The 15768-nt window shown below is 49.8% G+C and overlaps 1 protein-coding gene across 3 annotated transcripts in view; it reads right to left on the reverse strand.

Annotated features, from left to right (window-relative positions):
* LRRC8D (leucine rich repeat containing 8 family member D) overlaps positions 1-6176 on the reverse strand; it is a 131625-nt gene extending 125449 nt beyond the window's left edge. The window contains exon 1 of one of the 3 annotated variants that reach the window (XM_021090303.1): positions 6156-6176. The gene's annotated coding sequence lies outside the window, so the exon portion shown is untranslated. Of the gene's footprint in view, positions 1-5155; positions 5238-6155 lie in introns of those variants that run through there. The other 2 variants (XM_021090297.1, XM_005663699.3) reach the window with 2 other exon arrangements.

Genomic DNA, 15768 nt, shown 5'->3' on the forward strand with positions numbered 1-15768 from the left:
GAGGAAACCTATAGTTGTGTAAAGGCCTCATAACAATATCCCGCTAGGGAATGGTTAAGCAAATTTCACTTATTTTATAAAAATAAGAGACCTATTGGTACTAACACAGAAGAATGTCCAAGATTTATAAGTGAAAAAGGCAAGTTGTGAAACAAAATGAATCATATGATCCCATTTTTATTTGTATATTTTGTCAAGAAGATGTGTGCTGAAGCATATATAACAAGCAGTTAACTGTGGTTATCTCTGGATGTGGGATTATTAGGGCAGTTTACTTCCTGCCACAAATTTCTGTATGTTTGGATTGTTTTACCTATTACTTTGGTAGTAAGAAACATAATAAAAAGAATTTAAGATAAAATTAATAAGGGGGGAAGGGGTGGGATGGACTGGGAGTTTGGGGTTGGCAGATGCAAACTATTACACTGAGAATGGGTAAGCAATGAGGTCCTGCTGAACAGCGCAGGGACCTGTAGCCCGTCTCTTAGGACAGACCATGATGGAGGATAATATAAGAAAAAAAATGTATATATATATGCGTTGTGCCTGGGTCCCTTTGCTGTGCAGCAGAAATTGGCACAGCTTTGTCAACCAACTATACTTTCATTTTAAAAAATGTTAAAAATAAAATTAATAAGAGCTCTAACAGTGACAAGGAAGGAAGATCCCTCTGAGGCTCCAGGATGCAAAAAGGGTCCGCTCGCCGTTTTCCCCAAGGAAAACAAGCAGGAAGGAGGCAGCAAAGGACAATGACCGACTGGACGCTGGATTCAAAATGAGGAAATAGGACAGGCGAAGCATCCAGGGCTGCTCTAGGCGTGTCCACGGGGATGGGGCGGGGGACACAGTCAGACGTCAAGGAAGTTGTAGCCAGCAGACACTTACGGGCACTTGGTGTTCTTTGCAGAGTTATGGTCACACATCAGCAGCTGTTCTGGCAAATCTCTCACAACACCAGTAATGACAGGAGCTATAACACTGTGCTTGTGATGGGCCGGGCCCTGCTCCAAGGCCCCTAACCTGTGTTCACTCTAGTCCTCAAAGCAACCCTAGGAGGAAAGTATGATTCCTGTCCTCATACTTTAGGCAGGAAACGGAGGCCAGGGGAGATTTTAAGCAAAGCAGGGTCGTGCAGCCTTTAAGCGGCAGACCCAGGCATTTAAGCCCAGCAGCCTGGCTCCAGAGGTCCAGACCCCCGCAATGCTGTGTCTAAAAGAGCCAGGTAGGATAAAGGTCTTCGTGGTGCATCTCTTTGCTCCAAGCATTGTAATTCTACGTTGATTTGTGTTTACCTAAACTGCGGCCCTCCCTGCGCCCTCGGTAATTCTGAATGAGTGCGTGCGTGAATAATCTACGTTCCTACAGAGAGAGGGATCTGAGCTTCCTGGTGGAGGGATCGTTCGTGGGTCCTTTGCGGTCAGCTGCTGTGTGCCCCACATGTGCTAACAACGTGAATTTCAGTCATCTGCAAGCATGTTTTTGAACAGTTGTGCGGAAGTCAAACTTGATCAATTGATTCCCAAATACACCAGGGCGGCTTATGAGTAAATGAGGATGAACTCCTGGCAGAGTGGAGAGTAGCCCGGGTAACAGAGCTAAACCTGGAGACACCTGCATAACCACATGCAAGTGCACATGGAATCTATTTGCTTGCAAAGTGGCCGCCGAGGAGCTGCAGGATTTCCAGTTATTTGAGCCCTTCTCTTTCTTTCCCTCTCTCTTGGTTTCTGAAATGCGGACAAAAGCACGTATCTCTCCAGATATTGTGTGGCCAAGGATTCAATCGCCTATGGAAAGAGCTGAGCCAATTGCCTAGGAGGTAGGTATCACTCAGTAACTGTTACCTACTATCAGTGGGTCTGCAGATTCTAAGTGTAAGCAGATTTCTTTGTCTCTGGTGACTATAAACACGACACCTGACACAGTCTGCAACACCTGGGCGCTCCTACACATCTAAGGCTTGGAGATGACACAGCTGGGGCTCAGCCCCCCACCCTGGCTACGAAAAGCCGCAGGCAAAGCCGAGTCTTATCTTGTTTCTCCTGTGCTAGCTCCCACCTCCCTCTTCTTCCTCTTTCCTTGGGTTGGTTAAAGCCATCGCGTGTCTTGGACCTATTTAAACTCTTGGCCTTGGAGGCAGGAAGAAAACGGTCTCCCTTCTTCACAGCTGAGGAAACTGAAGTGCTGGAAACGAGACCAGAAACCCACAGAGCGGAGGGTGGAGAACAGGGGGCAGAATGAGAACTAGGGTGGGGGCACTCGCCACAAGTCCCGATGTAACATGAGGTCCAAACGGGAGGGGAAGTGGCCAGATGGCTATGGTGAGAAGTCATGTGGTGAAACAGAAACTAGAGGAACGAAGGGGATGTGTCTTTGTCAACCACCATGAGGAGAAAGAACAGGACTTGTATCTTCTAGAATGGACTCAGAGAAAGACCCGATTAGAGTGGCCTAGCTGGTAAAGCCAGGCCTTCTTTTTCTTTTTTCTTTCATTGTTCTCCCCGCCCCCCCACCCGCCTTTGCTTTTTAGGGCCACACCTGCCACATATGGAGGGTCCCAGGCTAGGGGTCCAATCAGAGCTGTAGCCGCCGGCCTACACCACAGCCACAGCAACGCAGGATCCGAGCCGCGTCTGTGACCTACACCACAGCTCACAGCAATGCTGGATCCTTCACCCACTGAGCGAGGCCAGGGTGACCCACATCCTCTTGGACCCTAGTCTGGTTCATAACCCGCTGAGCCACAGCAGGAACTTGCAAGAGCTTGCTTAATTGGTAGCCCCGGACTAGGTATTCCCTTCACTGAGAAAATGTCTTTAAAAGCAAATTCAGGAGTTCCTGTCGTGGCGCAGTGGTTAACGAATCCGACTAGGAACCATGAGGTTGCGGGTTCGGTCCCTGCCCTTGCTCAGTGGGTTAACGATCCGGCGTTGCCGTGAGTTGTGGTGAAGGTGGCAGACGTGGCTCGGATCCCGCGTTGCTGTGGCTCTGGCGTAGGCCGGTGGCTACAGCTCCGATTGGACCCCTAGCCTGGGAACCTCCATATGCCGAGGGAGCGGCCCAAGAAATAGCAACAACAACAACAACAAAAAGACAAAAAAAAAAAAAAAAAAAGCAAATTCAACCATTGAAAATCTATCCCCATATTCTCTGCCTTCCGCCTGCTGCCACTAGGGATCAGCTTATCCGTGTTGTTATTGAAAGCCTGTCCCTTCACTGTTGCACCAGATCTCCTCCAATCTCGAGTGACAGCTCTCGCCCTTGACCCCCGTCTCCTCGGTCCCTGATTTTCCCCTCTCGACGTCATCACCATTTTAAAAAATAGTATTTCTTCCATCATTATAGGACTACAATTTTTCTTGACCCCACTTTTCCCACTCACTTCTTCTGTCTCCCTTGCATCTAAACATTTCAAAAGAATTGCGTAGACTTCTTGCCTCCAATTCATTTCTTTCCATTCTCTCTTCAACTCAGTCTAATCAGGATTTTACTCCCATCGCATCACTGAAATTGACCTTGCCAAGGACACGGACAACTTTCATTTTGCTAAATACAGTGATCAATTCTGGGTTCTCAGTTGCCCTCTCAGCAGCACCGGACACCACTGACTGCTCCCTCCTCTTTGGTAAAAGCCACCTTCTCCTTCCTTCCAAGACACCGCACTTCTTCCCTCCAAGGAGCTCCTCCAGAGCTTAGAATTCCCTGTGCCAGCAACTCCACCACATTCACTCCTCCAGCATCGCTCCTTCCCGAGCGCCACTCTGCATTTCTAAGTGCTTACGTGGTTGATCCCTAGACCGCTGGTAGATACCGCAAGATGCACGACGAAACCAAACTCTGATTCCCCCAAACCTGGGCGGCACGCACAGCTTTCCCACACTTGTCCATGTCAGGTCCATCTTTCCTCTGGCTTGGCTTAAAGCACTGGAGCCATCTCTGACTCCTCTGACTCTCCAAACCTACGCTGAAACCGTAGGAAGTCCTGCTGGCTGCAGCTTGTAAACACACACCCCCAAAGCTACATCTTGATTTCCTGCACCACCGGGTTAACTCGTGAACCAGTTCCCTGCACCACCATCTCCCCTGGGTTAACTCACTTAACCAGCCTCCGCGCTTCTAGTCTTGCCCCATCCCTCCCTTTGGTCTGTTCTCCACCACAGCCAGACTCATCCCTTTCTTTCCTTTTTGGCCTCTCCAAGGCATAGGGAGTTCCCAGGCCAGGGGGTGGATCTGAGCCTCAGGTGCAACCTATGCTGCAGCTGCCGCTGCACCAGATCCTTTCACCCACGCTGCTGGGTCAGGGGTGGAATCTGCAGCCTGGGGCTGCAGAGATGCCACCGACCCTGGAGCACTACCGTGGAACTCCCAGAATAATCCTTCTAACATGCAAGTCTACCGTGAGCTCCTGCTGTGCAGCACAGGGAACTATATCCAGTCCCTTGGGATAGAACAAGATGGAAGAGAGCATGAAAAAAAAAAAAAATATATATATATATATATGTATATATATCTGTGTCACTACGCTGTACAGCAGAAGCTGACACAACACTGTAAATCAACTATAATTTAATAAAAACAAAATGCAATTTTAAAAAAGAAAGTCATCCGAACAAAACCAGAACAAAAAAACAAAACCATGTAAGTCTAGCCCTCTCAGTCCTTTGCCTGAAGTTTGTGATAGCTCCCGATTTTACTCAGAGGAGAGCCCAGATCCTTGGGGTGGTTTGCAAGAGTCTTACCCGATCTGCATCCCCTCAACACAGCCTTTTACGGCTTTTGCTTCATTATTTTCCTCTGACCACTTATCATTTACTTATTTCATATGTGGTTAGTATCCACCTCTCCCTGCTATAATATAACTCCTCAGAGACAGAAACGTTTATGTCTTGCTCACAGGTATTTAGAATAATGACTGGCATATAATAGGCACTAAATAATTATGTTTTAATGAAAGACATGAATTTACCCCAGATTTCTAATCAATATAAATGCAGGAAAAATTTTCCCGGAAGAGGTTTTTACATATCATGCTGTTCGCTAAGTATCTGCTAATTGAGAAAAGGCATATTCATATTCAGTCTCCAAGTCCAGGCCTTTTACTAAATTAGCGTCTGGCAGTTTGTGTGGCAAAAGAAGAAACAGTGGAAAGTGTTACCTTTTAGTCAGTCTTCTAGCAATCAGGAAAAGGAAACCAAGCTGGTCCGAGTTAACAAAAAAGGCAAAATCGTAATTCCAAAGTCCTAAATTATATTCTTCCAAGGAAAATATTTAAGCAAAGTAACACAGTAGTGAAAGGAATAAGTTAGAGAAGATTACACATTCACTTCCTGGTAACATATTACTTTAAAACTGTCCTGTTGTGCAGTTAAAGTGGTGACGTAGTCTAACCTGCTAAGGGAAGGGTTTTTTTTTGTTTGTTTTTTGTTTTTTGTCTTTTTGCCTTTTCTAAGGCCACTCCCGAGGCATATGCAGCTTCCCAGGCTAGGGGTCGAATCGGAGCTGCAGCCACCGGCCTACACCAGAGCCACAGCAACGTGGGATCCGAGCCATGTCAGCAACCTACACCACAGCTCACAGCAACACCGGACCCTTAACTCACTGAGCAAGGCCAGGATCAAACCCGCAACCTCATGGTTCCTAGTCGGATTCTTTAACCACTGCGCCACGACGGGAACTCCAAGGAAAGGTTTAAGTGAAATAAAAGAACATAGCTGTGACATCGAATAGCAAGTGGGGATCCTCTTTATAGTTGTGGCAACTGACAGTTGAAATGACACAAAAATCCTGAGAAAAAGCACTTAAGAAGGAATTGGGCAATACTTTAAATCAAAAGAGAACAGCACCGGCTCCCAAAGCAAACGGATTTGTATGGTCATTTGAAAAGAGGAAAAGGATTGACGCGTCCAAATGGTGAGCTGAGTGTTTCAAAATCCCCACGGAACTCTCTCCGCTGGGATGGCTCCTGAGAGCTCTGTCTGGGGAAGAGAAGCCCAGCCAGAAACCTGACATGTCAGGGTGAGGCTGAGCAGGGCTTGGGCTGAACAGAGGAATGGAGGCCAGGAAGGGAAGCCAGCCTGCGAGCTTCCCTTACCCAGGGGTGAAATGCTAGCCTTCTGGCTTTGCACGCTGATGGCGTCTGATCACCGGAACCTCACCTGACCGCTCTCCAAAACTGCGTGGCCGCAGAATGCCTGGAAAACCATGCTGAGGATGCAGAGGTAATCGCGGAACTCCAAGTCCCCTTTGTCCCAGGGCCACCTGTGCTCCTGGCAGAGGGGCGTGTCGGGGAGGGAACCGTCCCAGCTCCTGCGCCTGATGGCTCTCCAAGTCAGAGCCCTTGCTCGGCCCAGGCAGGGCACCTGAGCCAAAGGGGAGCTAAGCCTCCAGTCCAGATCTTTTTTTTTTTTTTTGGCCACACCCGCAGCATGAAGAAGTTCCTGGCTGGGAATCAAACCCGCCCCACAGCAGTGACCAGAGCCACAGCAGTGGCAATGCTGGATCCTTAACCAGCTAAGCCACCAGGGAACTCCTTTTTTTTTTTTTTTTTAGTAGAATCTAAATCTAAATCTGATGCCTGAGACTAAGTGACCAGGGACTCTGCATTTCTGAAACTCCCTGATCTCCCCCAGATATGCTAGTTAATAGAGCGTTCTTCCTGCCCCTTCTCTCACTGATATTTGCCTCACTTCCTAAAATTCCTCCTCTTTTCTCTCTTTCTCACGCAGAGTTTTGTGAGAAACTGGGTCCATCCCCCTTGTCTCTTTGTCTGATATTTGGGTGACAACCTGCAGTGACCCAAAGCCTGCAGAGGTGTTGTAACTGCAGAGGGTTTAAAAACTTTCTAAAATTAGTTGCTGATTTTGAATAACCGGGAGAGGTCACATAAATCTCCACACTTCCTGCGCCTTTAGCAGCCAGCACATCTGGCGACCCCCCCCCACCTTCACCTGACACCCCTCCAGCCCCTGAGTCTATCCAGGCGAGTGGTCCTGTCTGCTTTTCCTTGAACTCTTCTACCCAAGTGTTTCTCTCCATCCCCTCTCCACCCCCTGCCCCCCCACCGACTCACCCTGGAATGAGGGTGGTTGTCTCCAGCCGAGACCCTCAGATAAGCAAAGCTCATGGCCCCAAAGTAGAGCTTCCGATGCCATGGCTGGTCTCAGACTTAGAGTGGTTTCCTGTGCATTAGCTGTCAACCCCTGGGTCTGAGGCTCATGGTCCATCCTTGTGCCAGCTGTGGTCTTATTGCCCGCATCTGGTCTTCTCCGTGGGAGATTTATCCTTTCCCCAACAGGGACCTCGAGCTTGGCCACGTGACTCGCTTTGCCAATGAAACGTGAGTGAAAGGGACATGACCGCTTCCCAGGAAGAGCTTTAAGGGCCATTGTGGGTTCTCACCATCTCCCTCTTCCCGGAGAATGTCCGTGTGCCAGAGTGGAGCTGCTCCTTCAGCCTGGATCTTGGCCTGAAGATGTGGAGCAGAGCCACAGGCTGCACGGGGGCTGATTCCGGGGCAAGGCCACACGGAGGTAGAGGAGGACTCGGTGTAGGCGCCATGCTCACGTAACCTGAGCAAGAAATCAGCCCCTGCTGTAGCCACGGAGGGTCTGAGGTTGTTTATCATCGGGTAGCCAGAGAAAGCAAACGGTCCAGCTTCCGTGAGCGGGTCTGTCTCCTTGACCCCTCTGCTGCTTTCCCAGGGCTCCTGCTGGGGTCACGGCAGCCATAGCTTTTCTAGTCCTCACTGAGTTAGAGGCACTTAGCATGAATTTATCATTTTCCTGGTATCAACTTAGTCCCAAAAGATGTGCTCAGGGTAGAGATGGCTGGCTCTGCCCACGTTGTCTAGGGTAAGAAAACAGGGACTCTGGAGCCTTGCAGATGAGCTGTGAGTACACACACTGGAACGGTCATACAATCTGATCCTTAATACCAAGTGACCGGTGCACTAATTAAACAGCTCTTAAATGTCCTGCCATTCAAGATGATACGTTCAAGGAATTGCAAGCCGCAGACACCTCAGCTTCTTCCTTAGAGATAGAGAAATAAAGTGACCAGTGACTGGCTCCAGGTGAGATGGTTCTGGAGCTCTCGCTGCTGCCGTGGTGGCAGTTTTGCACCCTGTGGGGTCCTTCATGTGGATGGCCGCCTTGGCAGTGGCTACCCCAAAGTGTGAGCCAGTCCCGGGATGAAATCGTCAGAAGACTGATCCAAAGTTCCTGTCTTATAAAGAATCGGTTTCCTTCAGGAGTTCCTGTGTGGCTCAGTGGGTTAAGTATCTGGTATTGTCACCGCAGACATTATCCTGCTCGCTGCTGTGGCACAGGCTAGGTCCCCGGCCTGGAAAATTCTGCATGCTGTGGGTATAGCCAAAAGAAAAAAAGGAGTTCCCATCATGGCTCAGAGGTAACGAATCTGATTAGTATTGATGAGGATGCAGATTCGATCCCTGGCCTCACTCAGTGGGTTAAGGATCTGGCATTGCCGTGAGCTGTGGTGTAGGTTGCAGATGTGGCTTGGATCCTTCATTGCTATGGCTATGGTGTAGGCCGGCCGGTGGCTACAGCTCCAATTCTTCAGAGCCTTTTTTTTGGTTCTAACCACCTGCCAACCTTTCCTGTTAACCCTTCTGAATCAGACCCAGTCATGCCTTTCTCATGAAGCCTTCCAGTCTCCAGGCTACCTGGGGAGATGGTGGGCAAGGGCCCAGGGGGACAAACCATAGCAGCATGGCGCCAGGTACCTGGGTCATGAGTGGTTTTGCCCTAAGCCACACAAATCCAACTAGGAACCTTGAGGTTGAGGGTTCGATCCCTGGCCTTGCTCAGTGGGTTAAGGATTCAGCATTGCTGTGAGCTGTGGTATAGGTTGCAGACATGGCTCGGATCTGGCGTTGCTGTGGCTGTGGTATAGGCCAGCAGCTACAGGTCTGATTAGACTCCTAGCCTGGGAACCTCCATAGGCCGCAGGTATGGCCCTAAAAAGCCAAAAAAAAAAAAAAAAAAAAAGCCAAGGACACAAAATGGGGCATCAGAGAGCCAACAGTGGCGTTAAGCGGTAGACAGCAAGCAGGACCATTGGCCAAAGGGGCTAAAAGAAAAGGGAGAGCCAGTGTGGGCTGAGGATTAGCAGTGGAGATGCCACGTCTGCAAATACCAGGTTTGAGGGGGAACCTCTCTGTGTGGGGCCCAGAGGGCGTGGCAGGGTAGGAGGGGCTCCTCCTTCTAGAATCTTCCACAACCACTCTCCTCCTCAGAGGAAGCCCTCTAGTGCCATGGAAAGGGTGAACACTGGCCGCTGGGCACCCTTCCCCCCCAGGCCTACTCTGGCTCATGGGTGAGAGTTCTGAGGTCCTGCCTGGGAGGGCACCCCTGGGGGTCATCCTGAGCCTGGGCAGCTGCCAGGATGGAGAAGCGAAGTCACAGGCTAGGAGCTGGTAAGGGGGTCTGGGCTGGAGTTGCAGAGACCACGAGGGCAAAGCAGGAAGCAGGGTGGGGCTGGGGAGAGGAGAAGGGGCCGCACTGTTCAGAACATAAGCAGAGTCCGAACCAGATGTGAATAGAGAGTGTGATGGCTTCTTCATCCCCACTCGACCCTGTGCCACAAGACAGGGGACCCGATCTCTTCTACACCTAAGTTCGAGTCCTTGAATAAAACCAATACACAATTTCTCTTTATACAGTGAAAAATGCATGCAGTGAAAAATGCATGCAGTGAAAAATGTGGCTTTACTCATTGGCCTCCCTGGCAAACACGTAGGTAAAGCCTCAGCCAATTGCTCTGAGTTTTAAAAACTTCTCAAGAGTCTAAACTCAAGATTCTTTGCCTTTTTCATTATGAGCACTAGACTTGAGTGGCAATCCAAAGAACTACTCGAACCATGTTGTCTGCTTTTGATTAATTAATTGCTGTTGTATATACATCATGAATAAATACATTCATTTTGACCACGAAAAAATTCTTTGAGTAATAAAGGTGATTCCTTTTAATCTCCAAATTCTCCTTTATTTCTCAGCATCCCCCAAATCTTGTCATTTTACCCAAGACAGTCCAACAGCACTTTATCCAGCCCTGACTAGGCACATCTACCTTCTGAGATATCCTGGAATGCTTGCAATAACATGGATCCTGCAGGCTGGTACCTCCTAACAATAGCACGGTTCAGGGAGAGTGGGCTTTTGATCCAGGGAGGACGTTTTTCCTCTGCTGAAGTCCGGTATCGCCCTCCACACACCAGTATAAGTTACAGAGAATTTATGTGCCTCCAACTGCATGCAGAAACTTCTGGCCAGAGAGCACTTCTTGCCATGGCCGATCCCCAACTAAGAACGCAGGGGCCGTGACCGGGAAGGTCATCCATGGACTTTGGAGCAGCCGCACAGCCAGGTGTGAGCATCCAGCAGACGGGGGCTGGACTTTCATGCTTGAAAAAGCCTCTGTGACACTTTAACTCGAAAGTCCAGAGAGCAAATGGCTGTGTCCTGACGGCTCTGACCCTGCTGGGGACAGCATGCTCATTCTTGAGTTGGACCTCTTGCCCTGCAGAACAGCTGAGAACATTTTTCCGGAGTCAGCTTGGACCCAGGCAGAACCTTGGGTTTGTGTGGATGGGTGGCTGAGATGTTTATCGCCATACTATCTTTTGGTTTCGTTTTTAGTGAAAATGTGGTTGATTTACAAGGTACTGTTAACGTCCACTGTACAGCCAAGCGATTCAGTTATATATATTCTTGTTCATACTCTTTTCCTATAGTTTATCACAGGATATGGAATATACGGCTCCCCACGCTATACAGTGAGACCTTGCCGTTTATCCTACATGCCTACTAGTTTGTATCTTATTGCCATCGTACTGGATGCTCTGCATGAACATTTGAGCTCTTTTTAAATTTGTTTTCTGTTGTTTTAGTGGTTGCTCTTGTGGTTGGTGTTGGGGGTGGGGGTGGTGTGCGGGTGTGTGTTAATTTCACCCGGTAATGAACGAGGATTTGAAGTCCCACGGTTTCCTCTCCTTCATGCTGCGGGCGGGTCAGAAGCACAGACGCGCGCAGGCCAGAGGTGCCAAAAGCAGCTTCTAGAGGCCCGGCCAGGACTTCCATCCCACAGCAGCTCTCCCCTCCTGCCGGCCGCCTGCCCCCTGCAACCCTGAGTTGTCTCCTCGCCTAAATCTCCTCTTCGTTCACATTCAGGATGAACCCTGGCTGGCAGATTCCTGATGTTGTGTGGAGGCTGCTGTCCAAAAATAAACCCTTGTGTGGAGGAGGGGAGAGACGTTTGACGAGCGCACCAGCCAGCCTCCGTGTTCAGTGGCGCTTACTGGTTCATGTCTGCAAATTTTCTCTTCCGATAAAAAGCTAAATGGGGCTCCTTAAGTTCCCCCGGTGTAATTTTTTTTTAAAAAAAGAAAGGACAAGTTAAAAATAGCCTAAGAACAAATCTTCGAGGCAATGAAAGCTTCGGTCGTTAGGAAGCCCTGGTGATGAAGGCCAGGGAGGGTTTTCACACTTGAAATTCAAAATCTGCAGGACCAGAGGAAAAGACTTGTGGCTGCCCGATGGGAGGGGGAGGGAGTGGGAGGGATCGGGAGCTTGGGCTTCTCAGACAGACACAACTTAGAATAGATGTACAAGGAGATCCTGCTGAGTAGCCTTGAGAACTTTGTCTAGATACTCAAGTTGCAACAGAAGAAAGGGTGGGGGAAAAATGTAATTGTAATGTATACATGTAAGGATAACTTGATCCCCTTGCTGTACAGTGGGAAAATTTTTAAAAATTAAAAAAAAAAAATCTGCAGGACCGCACCCACCCCCCTCCCCGTCCCTGTCCCCCTGCCCCCCCCCCCCCAGCACACTGCCCGGGAGGGGAAGGCTGGAGGGCGGGGTGAGAGAGGCCCTGCGGGTAGGGCACGGCTGTCAAGATAGACTCTCACTCAGATTCAACTCAGTTTTGCTTTTATCCAGCGCCGAGGAACATCCAGGCCACCAAACAGCAGTAATAAAACTTCCGGACTCAGGTCTGCCGAGGAGGTCCGGGTCCTGGTCCAATTCCATGAGAGAGCCGGGCCTGGAAAATCTGAAGGACGCCCCGTTTGGAGGTGCCAGCCCTTTGGAGGGGCGAGCTGCCCTGCCTCCCGCAGGGCTGAGGCCCAGCCTTGTGCTGTGGGCAGAAGAGCAGCCAGGTATCCGGCGCGTGACGACAGGGGGCGTGGGCTTTTCGTCCCTGTCCCTCGCTAAGGCGCCCCAGGAGCTAAGTGGGGAGGCTTCCAGGAGCAGCGGCTTCTGTTCCGACACCTCCCTGCCCAGGTTCTCCTGCCGGGGAGAGGCGAGGAGAGGGGCGCTCCGTGGGGCCTGCGTGGGCAGCTTCGGGCCCCCGCGGGGCGCGGGAGGCGGAGCCAGCGCCCCCTCTGGCCACGCCCCCGCCACGCCCCCTCCTCCAGGACTGAGGGAGTCAGCGGTTCCTCTGGATTCACGCCCTCGGGAACTTTCCTGCTTCTCCCCGCCTCCTGGAGGGACCAGCAGGGACGTGAGGGGTGGCCCAGAATGGCTCCTTCCGCCGGGGAGGGAAGCGCTCCAGCCTCTTCCAAGGTTAGGTCCCCGCCCAGCTCGAGGGCAGGCGGGCGGAGGCGGCAGAGCCTGAAAGGCTTATTCCGCGCTGACCTCCGGGGCTCGGCCTCCGGCCCCCGCCCTCCCCGCTGGGGGCACTGCCGAGGTGTCACCTGTGTGGCAGGTGGGTAAGGCCGAGACCCAGATGGCGGAGGCAGAGGCAGGCGCTTGGTGACGCGTGCTAGGGAGAGGCCTGCTCCGGATTGGGACCCCCGACGGGGTGGCCCTAAGATGCTAGGGCTCCCCAAGGATGGGCTTGAGGGGGTGGCTCCTGAGTCTGGGGGTGGAGCGCAGGAGGAGCCGCAGCATCCGAGGCGGATGGGCTCCTTTTCTGCCTCCAGTTGCGGCTGTGGACTCTGGAACCCAGGCCTCCTCCCCTACCTGCTGAACTGCCCACATAGTGACTCACTCCAGGGGCAGTAAAATCCTGACGCCCTTTTTTTCCTTCCCCTGAAAAAATACTTTATTGAAGTATAGTGGATTTACAGTGTCGTGTTCATTTCTCTGCCCAGCAGAGTGACACCGTGTATTCACACATACATACACATACAGATTCTTTTTCGTATTTTTTTCCCATTTCCATTGCCGTTTATCACGGGATATTGAATATAGTTCCCTGTGCTACCCAGGAGGGCCTCGTTTTTCCATCCTATATTTAGTGGTTTGCATCTACTAATCTCAAACTCCCAATCCACCCCTCCTCCGCCCTCCCTCCCCCTTGGCAAGTCTCTTCTCTGCATCTGTGAGACTGTTTGTGTCTCACAGATAAGTTTGTTTGTGTCGTATTATATTATGGCTGCACCCACAGCATATGCAAGTTCCCAAACCGAGGACTGAATCTGAGTCACACCTTTGACCTACACCACAGCTGTGGCAATGATGGGATATTTAATCCACTGCTCTGGACCAGGGATTGAACCCGTGCCTCTGCAGTGATGCAAGCCCCTACAGTCAGATTCCTAAGCCACTGCACCCTGGTGGGAATTCCTGTCATATTTTATCTTCCACATATAAGTGATATTATATAATATTTGTCTTTCTCTCTCTTACTTTACTTAGTGTGAGAATCTCTAGGTCCATTCATGTTGCTGCAAATGGCATTATTTCATTCTTTTTTCTGACCAAGTAGTATTCCATTGCGTGTGTGATATCTTCTGTGTCCATTCATCTGTCATCTGTCATGGACGTTTATGTTGTTTCCATATCTGGGCCCAGACTTCTGAGTGTAATAAGAATATTCGAGGCCTTTTGTGACCGGGTTTTTGTCTTCCAGGAACCACCAAGGTCTTGTACCTACAGTATCTCAGTTATTCATCAGCCATGATGAAATTCTGGGTGTACCACTTGTTATTAAGTATCACTTTAGGCAAATTAACCTCTCTGAGCCAGTTTTTTCAAGTAGCAAAATGTGAATGATGAAAGTACTTAGATAATTAAATAAGTTAATGCATGAAAAGAGCTTAGCAGAGAGCCTGGCGCAGTGCTCAGAAGTGTTAACCATTGCTGGTACATGCCAGCAGTGTCATTATTATCGTCAGACCTACCTTATACATGCAGCCAAGGCTCTCCAACCTGGGTTCCCTGGACTTGGCCCAAGTTTGGCTTTTCCCTCTGTTACACCTCATCGCTTCTAAGACGCCTCTTACACTATGTGACAATGATAAGACTCAGAGTCACTCAACTCTCCTGAGAGTGGAATAGTGTCATTTCTTGTTCCCTATTAATAGTTAAACACACTGACATATAGATCACAAGATGGTTTCACTTGAAATATCACACCTGCAAATTCAGGGGCTGCGGCTTACACATTTTTGCTTCCCCCGTGTCTCGCAGAGTGCCTGTCACATCGAAGGCACCTACTACATATGTATTGGGTTGAACTGACTTGGATCCACAGGGAGAATGAAGCTGGTGCTGTGACCAGGGATTCACGGCCGGCTTGGCCATCCTCTGGGTGCCCCATTTGGCCTCAAGGTCATTGTCTCCATACTTCCTAGCCCGTTATGAATTAAGGGTTTTTTGTTTGTTTGTTTGTTTTGGTTTTTTTTTTTTTTTTTTTTTTTGCTTTGCTTTCTAGGGCCACAACCACAGCATATGGAGGTTCCCAGGCTTGGGGTCAAATCAGAGCTATAGCTGCCGGCCTACACCACAGCCACAGCAACACAGGATCCAAGCTGCATCTGCCACCTACACCACAGCTCACAGCAACGCTGGATCCTTAACCCACTGAGCAAGGCCAGGGATTGAACCTGTGTCCTCATGGATGCTAGTCAGATTCGTTAACTGCTGAGCCACAGTGGGAACTCCGAATTAAGGTGTTTGTTAAAAAGATTTCTTCTCCTGTTTCTTTCTTCTTAGTCTTTTTTTTTTCAGTTTATTTATTCACTGATTCTACAAACAATCATAACTTAATAGTAATAAGAGCCTAGTATGCATAAGTCTCTCTGCCTGGTGCTAAGACATAACAAACAAGAAAACCAAAGTTCCTGCCCTCACAAAGGGTACAGCCAGTATTCAGTAGGTGAGGTTGGAATAAAGCCATAAGGAAATACAGGATGACGTGTGCATGAGACAGAAGGCTGTGTGTCCCCTGTCTCATGCTCTGGCGGGAGAGGTGTGGGCTGCCATGGGTACGTGTGGCAGGAGCGCCTCACCTGGACTGGCCCTCAGCTCACGAGGAGTCATGAAGGGGAGTGGGAGCTGCACAGGTCAGGGGTGGAAGAAGGAAGGTGAGTTTGGGGCAGACAGAAGGCTAGGAAGCTGCTAACCCAACAGGGACCTAATGACTACGAAAGGGGGGAACAGAACTTGTACTCTTGGAGAAACAGAAGGTACAGAAATTCGACAACCACGGAGCTCCCCGTTGTGACTCACTGGGTTAAGAACCCAATGTCGTCTCTGTGAGGATGTGGGTTCCATCCCAGGCCTCACTCAGTGGGTTAAGGATCCAGCGTTGCTGTGGCTGTGGGGTAGGATGGCAGCTGCAGCTCTGATTTGACCCCTAGCCCAGGAACGTCCATGTGCTACAGGTGCAACCCTAAAAAAACAAAAGAAATGCGACAACCTGAGACAATATCTAAAGTAATAGCAACAAATGGCAAATCACATCAGATGTTGAATGTATGAGTGTGAATTCATCCGGAAGAATGGAGTAAGACGTATTTTG

The sequence above is a fragment of the Sus scrofa genome, chromosome 4, assembly GCF_000003025.6.
Source record: "Sus scrofa isolate TJ Tabasco breed Duroc chromosome 4, Sscrofa11.1, whole genome shotgun sequence".
Taxonomy (NCBI): Eukaryota; Metazoa; Chordata; class Mammalia; order Artiodactyla; family Suidae; genus Sus; species Sus scrofa.